The following is a 12,612-nucleotide window of genomic DNA, read 5'->3' as shown; positions in this document are numbered from 1 at the left end:
AAATACCTCAGTTCATTCAACCACCATGAAATTGAGATTCTTCATTCTCTTGGTTGCTCTCCTCTGTATGTTGTCTGGTTTTATCATGTTCTTTACAAAATGTGATACCTAGGACTGAAAATAACACTGTATATTTTTTTTTATCAGTACAGGGTCTGGTGGAACTATCACCTCCTTATTCTTGCAATCTATAACAAAGCTAATGCTTCCTAGGATCACACTAGATATCTTGGTTGTCATTTTTATCTGTTAAAATATGTGAAAGTTTACACTCCACTAAGAACCTCCAATACATTTTCAGAAGAACTGCTCTATTTCCATGTCTGCAAAACCTTTTACCTATGGCATTTTTGAACCCTAGAACAACACTTTACATGTATTCAGTATTGTGATAGAGCCAGCTTGAACAAGCTGTGAAGTAAATGATAAAAGTTAACTGTGGAGGCAGCTAGGTGGCGCAGTGGATAGAGCACCGGCCCTGGAGTCAGGAGTACCTGAGTTCAAATCCAGCCTCAGACACTTAACACTTACTAGCTGTGTGACCCTGGGCAAGTCACTTAACCCCAATTGCCTCACTAAAAAAAAAATGTTAACTGTGAGCAATTACACTTCAGAAATGATAAATACTAAAAATCATTATTTGATTAATTCATTTTTTGTTTATCTAGATTTAAGAAAATTTTGGACAATATGTTAATAGTGCAGATTAAACTTAAACACGTGTCTTATGTGTCCTTTCGCTCCAGGGATCTAGGTGTTAAACACATATCAGCACATCACTGAATTTATACCTCTTAATCTTCATTTATTATTGTTTTGTTTTGTTTTTTTGGCGGGGCAGTTGGGGTTAAGTGACTTACCCACAGTCACACAACTAGTAAGTGTCAAGTGTCTGAGGCTGGATTTGAACTCAGGTCCTCCTGAATCCAGGGCTGGTGCTCTATCCACTGCACCACCTAGCTGCCCCAATTTTCATTTATTATTACATTTATCTTCATTTACTACATTTATCCTATTGAAATGTTAGTCCTTATAATGATATATAAAACCTCAGGGCCAATGTAACACAGTATAATATTCCAAAAAGAATAGTGGACACTGAGTCAGAAAATGTGGATTCTTTTCTAAATTTTGTATTTACTGATTGGGAAAGTCTTTTAAAATCTTTGAAACTCAGTTGCTTCATTTATACAATGAAGATAAAATGAATTTCTTAATTATCATATCAGATTATTACATGGAAAACACCGTATACCTTAATAAGCATTATAATGTGAGCTATGTACATTTGTCTATTTAGGAGTTATGTCTAAGAAATCTGCATGGACTCGTTGTTAATACAAGGACTTCTGAAGATTGATTTTGTACCTAGAGCATAAAGTGTTAGCTAGGAAACATCATTTACTATAGATGCTTTTAATATTGTAATTCTCTTGTACAAAAATGAATGTTTCTCTGAGTCATTCACCTTTATATGAGGCAATATTCCATATTGAGTTGATCACTTTCCTTTCAGGAAGTAACATTCTTCATCATTACTCTTCTGGAACTGAAATTTTCATTTTATTGCTTAGCTTTCATAAGTCTTTCAATGTTGTTCATTTATACAGTTTTGCTCCTATTATATAAATTATTCACCTGATTTTTCTTACTTCATTCCATATAAGTTCAGACAAATATTTGGGTGTTTCTCTGCAACCATTACTTTTAGAATTTCTTTAAAGCACAATAGTATTCCATTATATTACTGTACTGTCATTTGTTCAGTCATTCCCAAATGATGGGTACTCCCTTATTTTCTAGCTTTTTGCCAGTACATATATATGTTTATACACTTAAACATAAATACAAATTGCTGCTATAAATATTTTTGTTCACATGTGGCTATTCCTAGTTCCTTTTTTATGATCTCCTTGGCTTATAGGCTCACATTTAATTTTATTAAGTCAAAAGGCATTTACAAAAAAAAATAAGAAGAAGAAAAATATGTGAGGGGCAGCTAGGTAAAACAGTGGATAAAGCACCAGCCCTGGATTCAGGAGGACTTGAGTTCAAATCTAGCCTCAGACACTTGACACTAGCTGTGTGACCGTGGGCAAGTAACTTGTACCCATTGCCCTGCCAAAAAAAAAGTCATTTACAGTTTAGTAACTTTTGATCAACAACAACAAAAAAATTGCGATGCTCACTTCACTGATTCTAGGTGACACAATCCTAACTTGGTGATTAATATACCCCAACATCAATGGAAACCAGAAATCAGGATTATCTCTTGACTTAGACATGAGGACATTTTGTCCTCATTAGTAAAATGCCTGGAACATACACAGTAGGTGTTTAATAAATGCTTGGATGAAAGACTTTAAGTTTCACCAAGTATTTTAGCTATAAGAATTATTTGACCCTCACAATAAATGATGGGGTAGGTGCTACTAATATCACCATTTTAAAGATGAGGATATCAAGACTGAGAGAAATTACATGGCTTTCTAATGCTCCCAGATTTAAATATATTCCTGAGGTTGGATTTGAATTCATATCTTCCTGACTTCAACTCAAACAATCTATCCACTGTGACAACTAGCTGCTTACTAAAGGTGTCTCAATGGGAGTAGGCCTATTTTATGGACCTAGAAACCCAGAAACTCCAAATTGTACTCATGTCGCATGTGATCTGGATTCTTACCACATTGGACTTTGATCCATAAGGCACAAGTATGATAAATCAGTAGAAATTGCAAGCAGGAAATGAAATTTTAAAACAGAAATTATGAATCTGATTTCAGCAAAAAGGGGGAAAACCTAAAAAATAAAGCTATCTAAAAGTGGGATATGGCTAACTTTGCAAATAGCGTATGTTGTCTCACCAAACATTTTTCAATAGAGTAGATTCTTCTTCAAGTGAAGGTCAGACATGACTGCTTTGGTCCCTCTCAACTTTGAGATACTATGACTTATAAAAGATAAAATCAGCTTATCATTTCTCCATTTGTAATTTTCAGTGACAGGAACATTTATCATAACATGATAAATTTACATTTAAAAAAGAGCTTAGAGATCATTTTGTCCACTCCCTTAATCTTACAGACAAGAGAACTGAAGCACTTAAAGTACTTGCCCAAGGTCACTCAAGTTGTATATGACTAACATTGGAATCCAATCCAGGTCCTCTGTCTCCAAATCCAACATTTTCCCCTTTATACTAAATCCATTAAGGGAGTTGGATATCAACCTTATCTTATATAAAAGTTGTTCTTTAACCCAAGTTTATGCGTATAGATCCTTGAGTTATGTTCTGTTTTTGTTTTGTTCTCTTTTTTTGGGGGGGGCAATTAGGTTAAATGACTTGCCCAGGGTCACACAGCTAGTAAGTGTCAAGTGTCTGAGGGCAGATATGAATTCAGGTCCTCCTGAATCCAGGGCCAGTGATTTATCCAATGTGCCACATTGCTGCCTTTTTTTGTTTGTTTTTTGTTTGTTTGGTTGGTTGGTTTGGTTTGGTTTTGGGGTTTTTTTGTTTTATTTTTTGTTTTTGTTTTTTTGTTTACTTTTCTGTGGGGCAATGAGGGTTAAGTGCCTTTCCCGTGGTCACACAGCTAGTATGTGTCAAGTGTCTGAGGCTGGATTTGAACTCAGGTTCTCCTGAATCCTGGGCCACTGCTTTATCCACTGTGCCACCTAGCTCCCCCCGAGTTATGATTATTACAGATGGAAGATGAATAGCTATGGTTGTGGAGCAGTTTCACATAATAATAAAAATAATACTCTCATGCTGAGAATTTTTCCAACAATGTGCTAAGTATTTTATAAATGATATCTCATTTGATACAACCCTCAAAGACAAGTGCAATTTCCCTCTTTTACAGTTGCAAAAACTGGATCCAACAGAAGTTAAGTGAGTTATACAAGGTCACACAGTAATTATCTAAGGCCAGATTGGATTTCGGAGCTTCCATTTGGACCAACTAGGTTTCTGACATTTTATACATGATTACCTGCATTGATCATCAAGAGAAGCATGCAGATGCTTTCCTAAAACTAGTAATTTTGGGGTGAGAGTAGGTATGAGAAGTATCTGACCAGACTTATGAAAAATGTGGGAGTGTTGGAAGTTCGTTGTTGCTATTTGTTCATTTTCTATAATTATGTAGACTTTCATGAGTATGTCGTGTTCATTCATCATATGTCTGTTGTGATATGTGAATGGGGTTTTGCCGATATAAGCTGTGAGCTTTTTTGAGTACTGAATTAATCTGCATGTCTTTGTGATTTTGTGCAGAAGATGACCCCTCCCCAAATTTAGAGTATGTTCAACTCTGGGTTCCCTAGATCATTGTAAACTTGGAAAGTATGAATGAGTTCAGATAAAGGTCCTTGAAACAGTGACTAGTGTATATTACAGGAGTATAGCAGTTCCCAGACTTGGGTATTGTACTTGTCTCTATGGGGACATGGAGGTAAGGGCAGTTTAAATTACCCTGCACATGTAGCTTTTAGAATGACTGAAAACATTGGGGCTAAGGCTAGATCCTTCAGATGCAGCTAGCCTATCGCTATACTGTGACAAGTGGATGGAAGGAAAAGTAAAGTGATATTCACATGAGCATAATCCTTGTGCAAGAGCATCTCTCTAATCTTTTCAACATATTTTTATGTAGTCTTGCCTTTTTTCCTTTCTTTTCTTTCACTATTTCTTCTATTACCTTTTTTCTCTATAATCTGTTGCCTTCATTTTGTCACTCTCACATTTTCCTGTTTGTCTTTCTGTGATGAATATTCTCACCTTGGAAAGGAGATTTCTGAAACATGTGGCATTTCCATTCTGAGGGCCCGTAGAGCTATTAACTGTTTCTTACAGTTTTAGATGGGCAGAGAAACTATGTTTCTTTCTCTTCTTTGTAATATGAGAATGCAAAAATATTTCTTGAAAAATTCCTGTTCAAACCAAAAGAGAATGAATAATGGCCTTTCCTATTAGCAGTCTGATCTCATTTTATGCCTTATAGACAGGGTGATTTGTTGCCCCTCTTGGGAATTCTTCAGAGATGAATTTCCAAATGGAAATGCCTCCCCTCACCCCCATAGGTAAGAAACACACTTTAGGCCAGAATATTTTGACTACTATGCATTTAACCTTAAAGCTTTTTTTCTTCTTACCAGAATTAGCAGTGATTTTTGTCAAAACTAGGAAATAATAGAAGTCTATTGCCAGGAATTTCTCTTCTTTCTGTCTCTTGCTACATCCTTCCACTACCTTTCAAATCTTCAACTCATGCCTTCCTAACTCCCTTCTTCTACTAACCCATAGCAATCAATGCTGTCATGGTGCCTCATCGCAACTATTGAAAGAAAAAAACAATTTATAAATAAATTCAAAATTAAATACTTGATATTAAATATATCTACCCTTCTATGATAGCTTTGATTTTATAAAGAGATAGGAAGAAAAATTTAAAGATTAACACCAATAAATTAATAATATTATCCAAGATATTAAGGGGTATATCTTAAAATGTTTATATGTGCGCATGTGTATCCATATATATGCATGTATGTGTAGGTGGGTCAGAATCCTGGTTTTCTTCTAAGTCATGTAATATGCAATTAAGGTAACTTCCTACTGTGCCCCATATAAGAAGTTTTAAATATACAGTCATAGACATATTTATTCTGAAGACCAAACCAAACCAAAACTTATTCTTTCACTACAGGAAAAACAGGCAATTAAGAAAAAAATGCCAGATTATAGAAATTAATATGTCAATTTTTGTCCACAGAGTCTCTCTATTTTACGTGTCTGTTTCTATAAATGTACAAATGGTTTCAATTGAGGAGAATATGTTATTCAGGAAGTACAAGTGCCAGTCTTGTATTGCTGGAATTTTTGCTTATGTGGTATCATTATCTTCAGAAAGACAAAATGAATCACATAAACACAACTATATGTATATATCTCAAACTGATGCAAAGCTGTACTAAGTAAATTGGATTGAAGGAGACTATAATTTATATATGTGTGTGTATGTGTGTATGTGTGCATGTGTGTGTATTTATATGTATAAAATATATGTGCATATATGTTTGTGTGTATGTATGTATATATACACATACATATTTTTCCCTCTACCCTCTCTTTCCCAATTCAGCTATCATCACTCCCATAATAATTCTAAATTTCAAGTTTATTTCATGAACTCTTTCCTTCAATGTAGCATTTATTCCAGGCTAAATTGCTTAGAACATATTTCCAAAGCATCATGAAACACATCTGCAAAGGCAGAAGTATCTTCATGTGAAATCTAATCATGTCCTTCCCTCCTTTTATGTGTTTTAGAACTATGTGTGTTTGTCCCTGCTCTGAAAATAGATGATAGATTATAGATCTAGAGGTAGAAGGAACCGCAAAAATCATCTAATCCAATTCACTATGTTTGTAAATGGAGAATATAAGGGCTTGAGGGATTAAGTTAAAAAGCCATTAAGGATTTACCAAAAATAAATGCTAGGTATATATATATATATATATATATATATATATATATATATATATATATATATGTAGTTTTAGATGAATATCATCAAACATTTAAAAAACAATTAATGACTAGGCTATACAAGGTTTTTTAATTAGAAAGAAATTACTCTACCAAACTTATTTATGAGGTAAATATAGACCTAATATCCAAACCTGTAAAAGACAAAGAAAGAGAACTATAAACTCATATTACAAATGAATATTTATGTATAACTTTTAATTAATGTCTTTACAAAATAACTATTGCAATGTATATAATTTTCATTATGTCAATGTTGAATTCTTATATATGAGTTTCTTTTTTTTTTTTTTTTTAAGTGAGGCAGTTGGGGTTAAGTGACTTGCCCAGGGTCACACAGCTAGTATGTATTAAGTGTCTGAGGCCGGATTTGAACTCAGGTACTCCTGATTCCAGGGCCAGTGCTCTATCCACTGCGCCACCTAGCTGCCCCATGAGTTTCTTTAAATAATTTAAAATCAATGAACAGTCATATTGAAAACAAAATGGCTATTTCAACAAATGACTGAAAGCATGCAGCACACAAGTGTTATAAAAAAACTAAAAAAACAAAGGCATAAAAAGACTATTTTTTTATGCTGAATGTATGTCTCTCCATATGAAAGCTAGCATTATTTTCAATGGGGGACACTAACACATATTTCAATAAATACAGGAAAAAAAGCAAGGATTCCCCATTTTCCCAATCTTACTTAATAAAGGTTAAGGAACATGAGCATTAACAATAAAAACAGCAAGAAATTAAAGGTAACAACATTGGCAAAAAGGAGATGAAAGTATTTCTATTTGCAGAAAACATAAGGATTCATTAAATAAATCCTTAGTGACAACAAAGAAGATAATTAATACAATTAATAGCTTCATAAAAATAATGGGACAAATCAAAAACGATTTACAAAGTGGCTACTAAGAAGCAGGTCCTGAGGATTTTTGAAATTACTATACCTATAATTTCATTGATCCAATAAAATCTCAATAATGCTCCTCTGTCTATCAATTCATTCCATCCAGTATTCTGCAAAGCAAAGTCTTAGAGAGTTTCCTTGTGAAATTAAAGGTTAAAAGACTTGCTCATCATTACCTAGGAGGCAGTTAGGTGGTACAGTAGATCAGAGTACTAGGGCTGGAGTCAGGAAGACCTAATTTAAATCCAGCCTTTGTCACTTGATATCTATGTGACCCTGGTCAAGTCACTTAACCTCTATTTTCCTTAATCTACTGGAAAAGGAAATTACAAACCAATATCTTTACCAAGAAGACCCCATGGATACTATGGTCTCGAAGAGTTGCACATGACTGAATGACTGAACAATAGCAACAATAAACATCACCTAGTCAATGTATGTTAGGAGTGATATGTGAACTTAAGTCTTTCTGACTTCAAGATCAAATGCCTCTCCACTATACCATGCTACTTCTTGTCAGAGAAGCAAAGACAAAAAAAACAAAACAGTTTCTGTTCTCTAGGATTATTCTCAGTGAATAAACAAACAAACATATTCATATAAAAGGAAACATACACATAGAGTAACTGCAATATAATTTCAAGGGACATTGGGAGGCATTATCATCTAGGGGGTAGGGGAATCAGGAAAATGACCATCAAGGAGATAGTACTTAAAGAGATCCAGGAATTTTTGTTGTGGTATAGGATCTTGATTGAATACTAATGTACTACAAGCAATGATGAGCTTGATGATCTTAGAAAAACATGGAAAGACTTGAAGGACATAATGAAGAGTAACATGAGCTGAACCAAGAGAATGTTGTATACAGTAACAGCAATATTGTTTTAATAATAACTTTGAGCAACTAAGTAATTTTGACTATTATAAATACCCAAATTAACTGCAAAGGAGCTATAAAGAAAGATACTAACTCCATATAGAGAAAGAACTGATAAATGAAGTATGAATAGAATGATTTTATATATGTCTGTATGTGTATGTGTGCACATATGTGTGTTTATCTATTTATACATTTGTCTATACATACACACATATATACCTATATTTACAGATACACACAGATATAATATACAATATATATGTGTGTGTATATATACATATACATACATACATATATATATATATATATATATATATATATATATATATATATATATATATATATATATATATATATATATCTTGGGGGGAGAAGAAAAAATAAAGTTAAATAGTAGCTTTAATTATCTGTCTATCTAAGAAATATCAAGTTGTGCATGAGATTTGCAATTCCATGTGCAATCATTTTTTCTTTTCCATTCTCCTGTTATGGAAATGCTTGCTTTATTTCTGAAGTTCCAAATAAAAATTTACAAAAGAAAGAAAAAAGAGATACAAGGGGGCAGCTAGGTGGCACATTGGATAAAGCACCAGCCCTGGATTCAGGAGTACCTGAGTTCAAATGGGGCCTCAGACACTTGACACATACTAGCTGTGTGACCCTGGGCAAGTCACTTAACCCCCATTGCCCCACAAAAAAAGAGATTAAGAGGTTGAAGTATATTCTAAATGTGAGAAACAGTTTATTCAGTCATGATTGTGGGATATCAAGTAGTATTTGGAAAGAACATTAAGAAGTCCAGTCTGTCTAGCCTGTAAAGTGTACAAAGGGAACTAAGACATCATTACCCTGTAATATAAGTTGAAGCAAAGATTTAAATAACATTTAGTGCAAAATAGAAAAGCTTATATTTTATTCTAGAGTTAAATGGGAAATTCTGTAGTTTGTTAAACTGAGTAAAATGGTTAGATTTTTGATCTAGGAACATTGAATTGGCAGGTAGTTCTGTGTAGTATAAATGGGACAGTAGAGAGGCTTGAATTAGGAAGAAAAATTAGGGGGCTATTGAAATAATGTAGTTAAGAGATGAGGTACCAAACCTATGGTGAGGGCTGTGTGAATGGAGAAAAGAATAGATGAGAAAGATTGTTGTGGAGTGAGGGAAAGTAAAGCATCACAGAGGATTCCAAGGGGAAGGATAGCTGCACCCTCAACAGAAATAGAAAATGTTTGAAAAGTAGGTGAGATTAATGTTTTGTTTTGAACATCTTGAGTTGCATTTGTTTCTGGGAAATGTAGACTATCAACTATACAACTATCAACATTCAGATGATAATTTAATACAAGGGAATTGATGAGGATAATAATTTGAGAGGATATTAAGATTTAATGAAAAATTATTTTTTTAAGTATGGGAGATATTTCAACATGCTTGAAGGCAATATGTAAAAAAAACCCATTAGATCAGACAGGACTGATGATTAGAGAGCAGGTTATGGAGGGAGTAATGTTCTGAGAAAAAATGGGGGGCATAAAATCAAGGGTACATATAGAAGACATGACCTTGGTAAGTAAAAGGGTCACCTTAATATCAGAGAGTAAAGGAAAGGAAAAGAGAGTGGAAAGATTATGACAGATTTTATGATGCAGAGATGTTTGTTGTGAAAGGCCACAATTTTACAATAAGCTAGGTTGTGAAGTCATTAGCTGAGGCTTGAGGAAAGAAGAGGTTTGCAACACCCAACTATGAATGACTCTTACAAAGGTGTAGATAAAATGTTAATAAAATGTGAAGATGACACAGGAAAGGAAGACATATTTAAAACGTTGAATGACATATTTATTATCTGAGAAAATGTCAAGATAGAATGAAGGATAAAATCAAATGAGGAAATTTAATATGACACATGCAATCTTATGTGTATGAAAGAGAAACATGAGCAGTGGTTGAAAGTTGTGGAAAAGTGAATTAGAGAAAGAAATATCTTTAATAGACAGAAAGTACAATGAGGGTGGTGAGGAATATCTGTTTCCATTTTTGTCATAGGTTTTAAGCAGTCTTAATAATTATTTGTTGGAGGTGTTATGGAAGAGACTTTTGTTTAGAGAAATGTTGTACTTATTGACCATTGAAGTTCCTTCTAACAATCTTAGGATTCTTTAAAGTCCAAAACTCTACCATAAATTCTTCATCACTATGTATCATAATCAAAGTGCTTCTAAAATTATGCTTCGAAATTTCAGTGAGATGAGATCAAAAAAATCTGATGGAAAAAATTATTATATGATTGAATACTATTGTCTCATTTTGATTAAATGCAGCTTTTAATTCTTGGGAAAAATTGGAATAGTATATATGTATATGTATATATATATATATATACACACACACATACACATACATATATATGTGTATGTATGTATGTATATATATATATATATATATATAAAACCATTTCTCTTCTAATTCCTTAATTCAAAGCACATCTTTCCTGACAGTGATGGGATCTAGAGCAGAAGAACCCCTTTTATATTTCTTAATTGTATGACAACTTTTTCAAAGTAATCTTTGATCTTTACAAACCCTGAGGAGCTCCTAACCAATCATATCTCCCTATACATTTCAGTCCCTTCATCTTGTCTTAATCAGGAAGGCAGAGGATAGCTATTGTTCTACTTTTTCTATTGAAAAGCATATGTGCCATATTTATAAAACGTATCTTAATAAAAAGAAGATGGGAGGTAGTGAAGAGAGGTTTCATGAATCCCACCAACTCACTTTAAGGGGGGAAAAAAAACTTAAATTGTTTCATGTGTTTTTGTGTTTTATCTTCCCAACTATGTCATAAATTTCCAGATGGAGAGATTTGTGTCTTCTGTAGCTTTTTGGTCTTCCTTAGAGCAATGCTCAATAAATGTTTCCTTCCTTCCAAGCTGTATAGTATCTAAATCATTAATAATTAGGATAATCAAAAAATTTAGAGCCACGAAGGACCATAGAAATCATGTAGTCATCTTTATCAAAACATTCGCTAAAGTTATCTCCTGCTGTTCTTATGGACAGGTAAGTGGCACAGTGGATAGAGCACCAGGCTTGCAGTAAGGAAGATCTGTGTTAAAATTCTACCTCAAACATTTTCTAGCTGTGTGACCCTGAAGAAGTCATTTAAGACTGCCTCAATTTCTCTTATGTAAAATGAGCTGTACAAGGAAATGGCAAACCACTCCAATATCTTTGCTAAGAAAACTCCAAATGGAATCATGAAGTGTCTTCCATGAATGAAAACAACTGAACAAAAATATAATTCTATTCCAAATTGGATGAATGACCAAAGTAGGCATTAGTTGTTCAATTTCCACACAGAAAAATGTGTTTGGTGTAGTGAATAAGGGAACTGTGAATGACATTGTTCTGATTAACTTAAAAAAAATTAATCTCTTGGATTAAGTCACAGAAAGTACGCTCATCAAATTTACAGATGGGACAAAACTAAGGAATATGTACCAAACACAGTCTGAAAGATTCAAAAAGATCTTTACAATTTAGATCATTAGGTTCAATGTAATAAAATGGGATTTGATATGGAAAATAGTAAAAAAATAAATTGGCATGGGTTCAAAAAAACAACTTAACAAGCACAGAATATGGAAACCATTGATCATGAGAATTTTGTCTGGGGAAAAATGTTGCTGTTTTAGTGGACTATAAGCTCAATGATACATTGGCCACCAATTAAAAAAAATAGATCAAAGGAGAACTTCAATCATATGGCTTTGCAAAGTTCAGACTGGAATCTAAATTTCTTAAATACTAGACTAGTGCTATAGCTATCATATCTCATCAATTTCATGTGGAATTCCATTGCTTCTTTTTTATTTCATAGAGCTGGGTAATGAAGACAGATTTTAAATGGATTTGGTATTGGAGACTCAGAATAGATACTCCAACTGTCCCTGTAGCATTTTAGGCCTGTTAAATAGAGAGAGAGAGAAAGAGAGACAGAGACAGAGAGACAGAGAGAGACAGAGACCTCCTGACCCTCTGGAGAAGAGGTATATTTTCTCAAATTTGGGATAGCTAATAACTTTCTTATAAGGACTAAGTATTAAGGTTTGATGACATATTGCTGACTGATGTCTTCTCCTGAGGGCTTCAAACTCAGTTATAGTATTTTGCTATTTGGGCACACATTTAATTTTCTTGGCACAGAATTCAAAAACCTGTAGCCTTGAATTTCACTGGATATATTTTTCATGGGCAATTCATCAT

This window comes from Dromiciops gliroides, chromosome 2, assembly GCF_019393635.1.
Source record: "Dromiciops gliroides isolate mDroGli1 chromosome 2, mDroGli1.pri, whole genome shotgun sequence".
NCBI lineage: Eukaryota > Metazoa > Chordata > Mammalia > Microbiotheria > Microbiotheriidae > Dromiciops > Dromiciops gliroides.
This window is presented reverse-complemented; position numbering follows the sequence as displayed.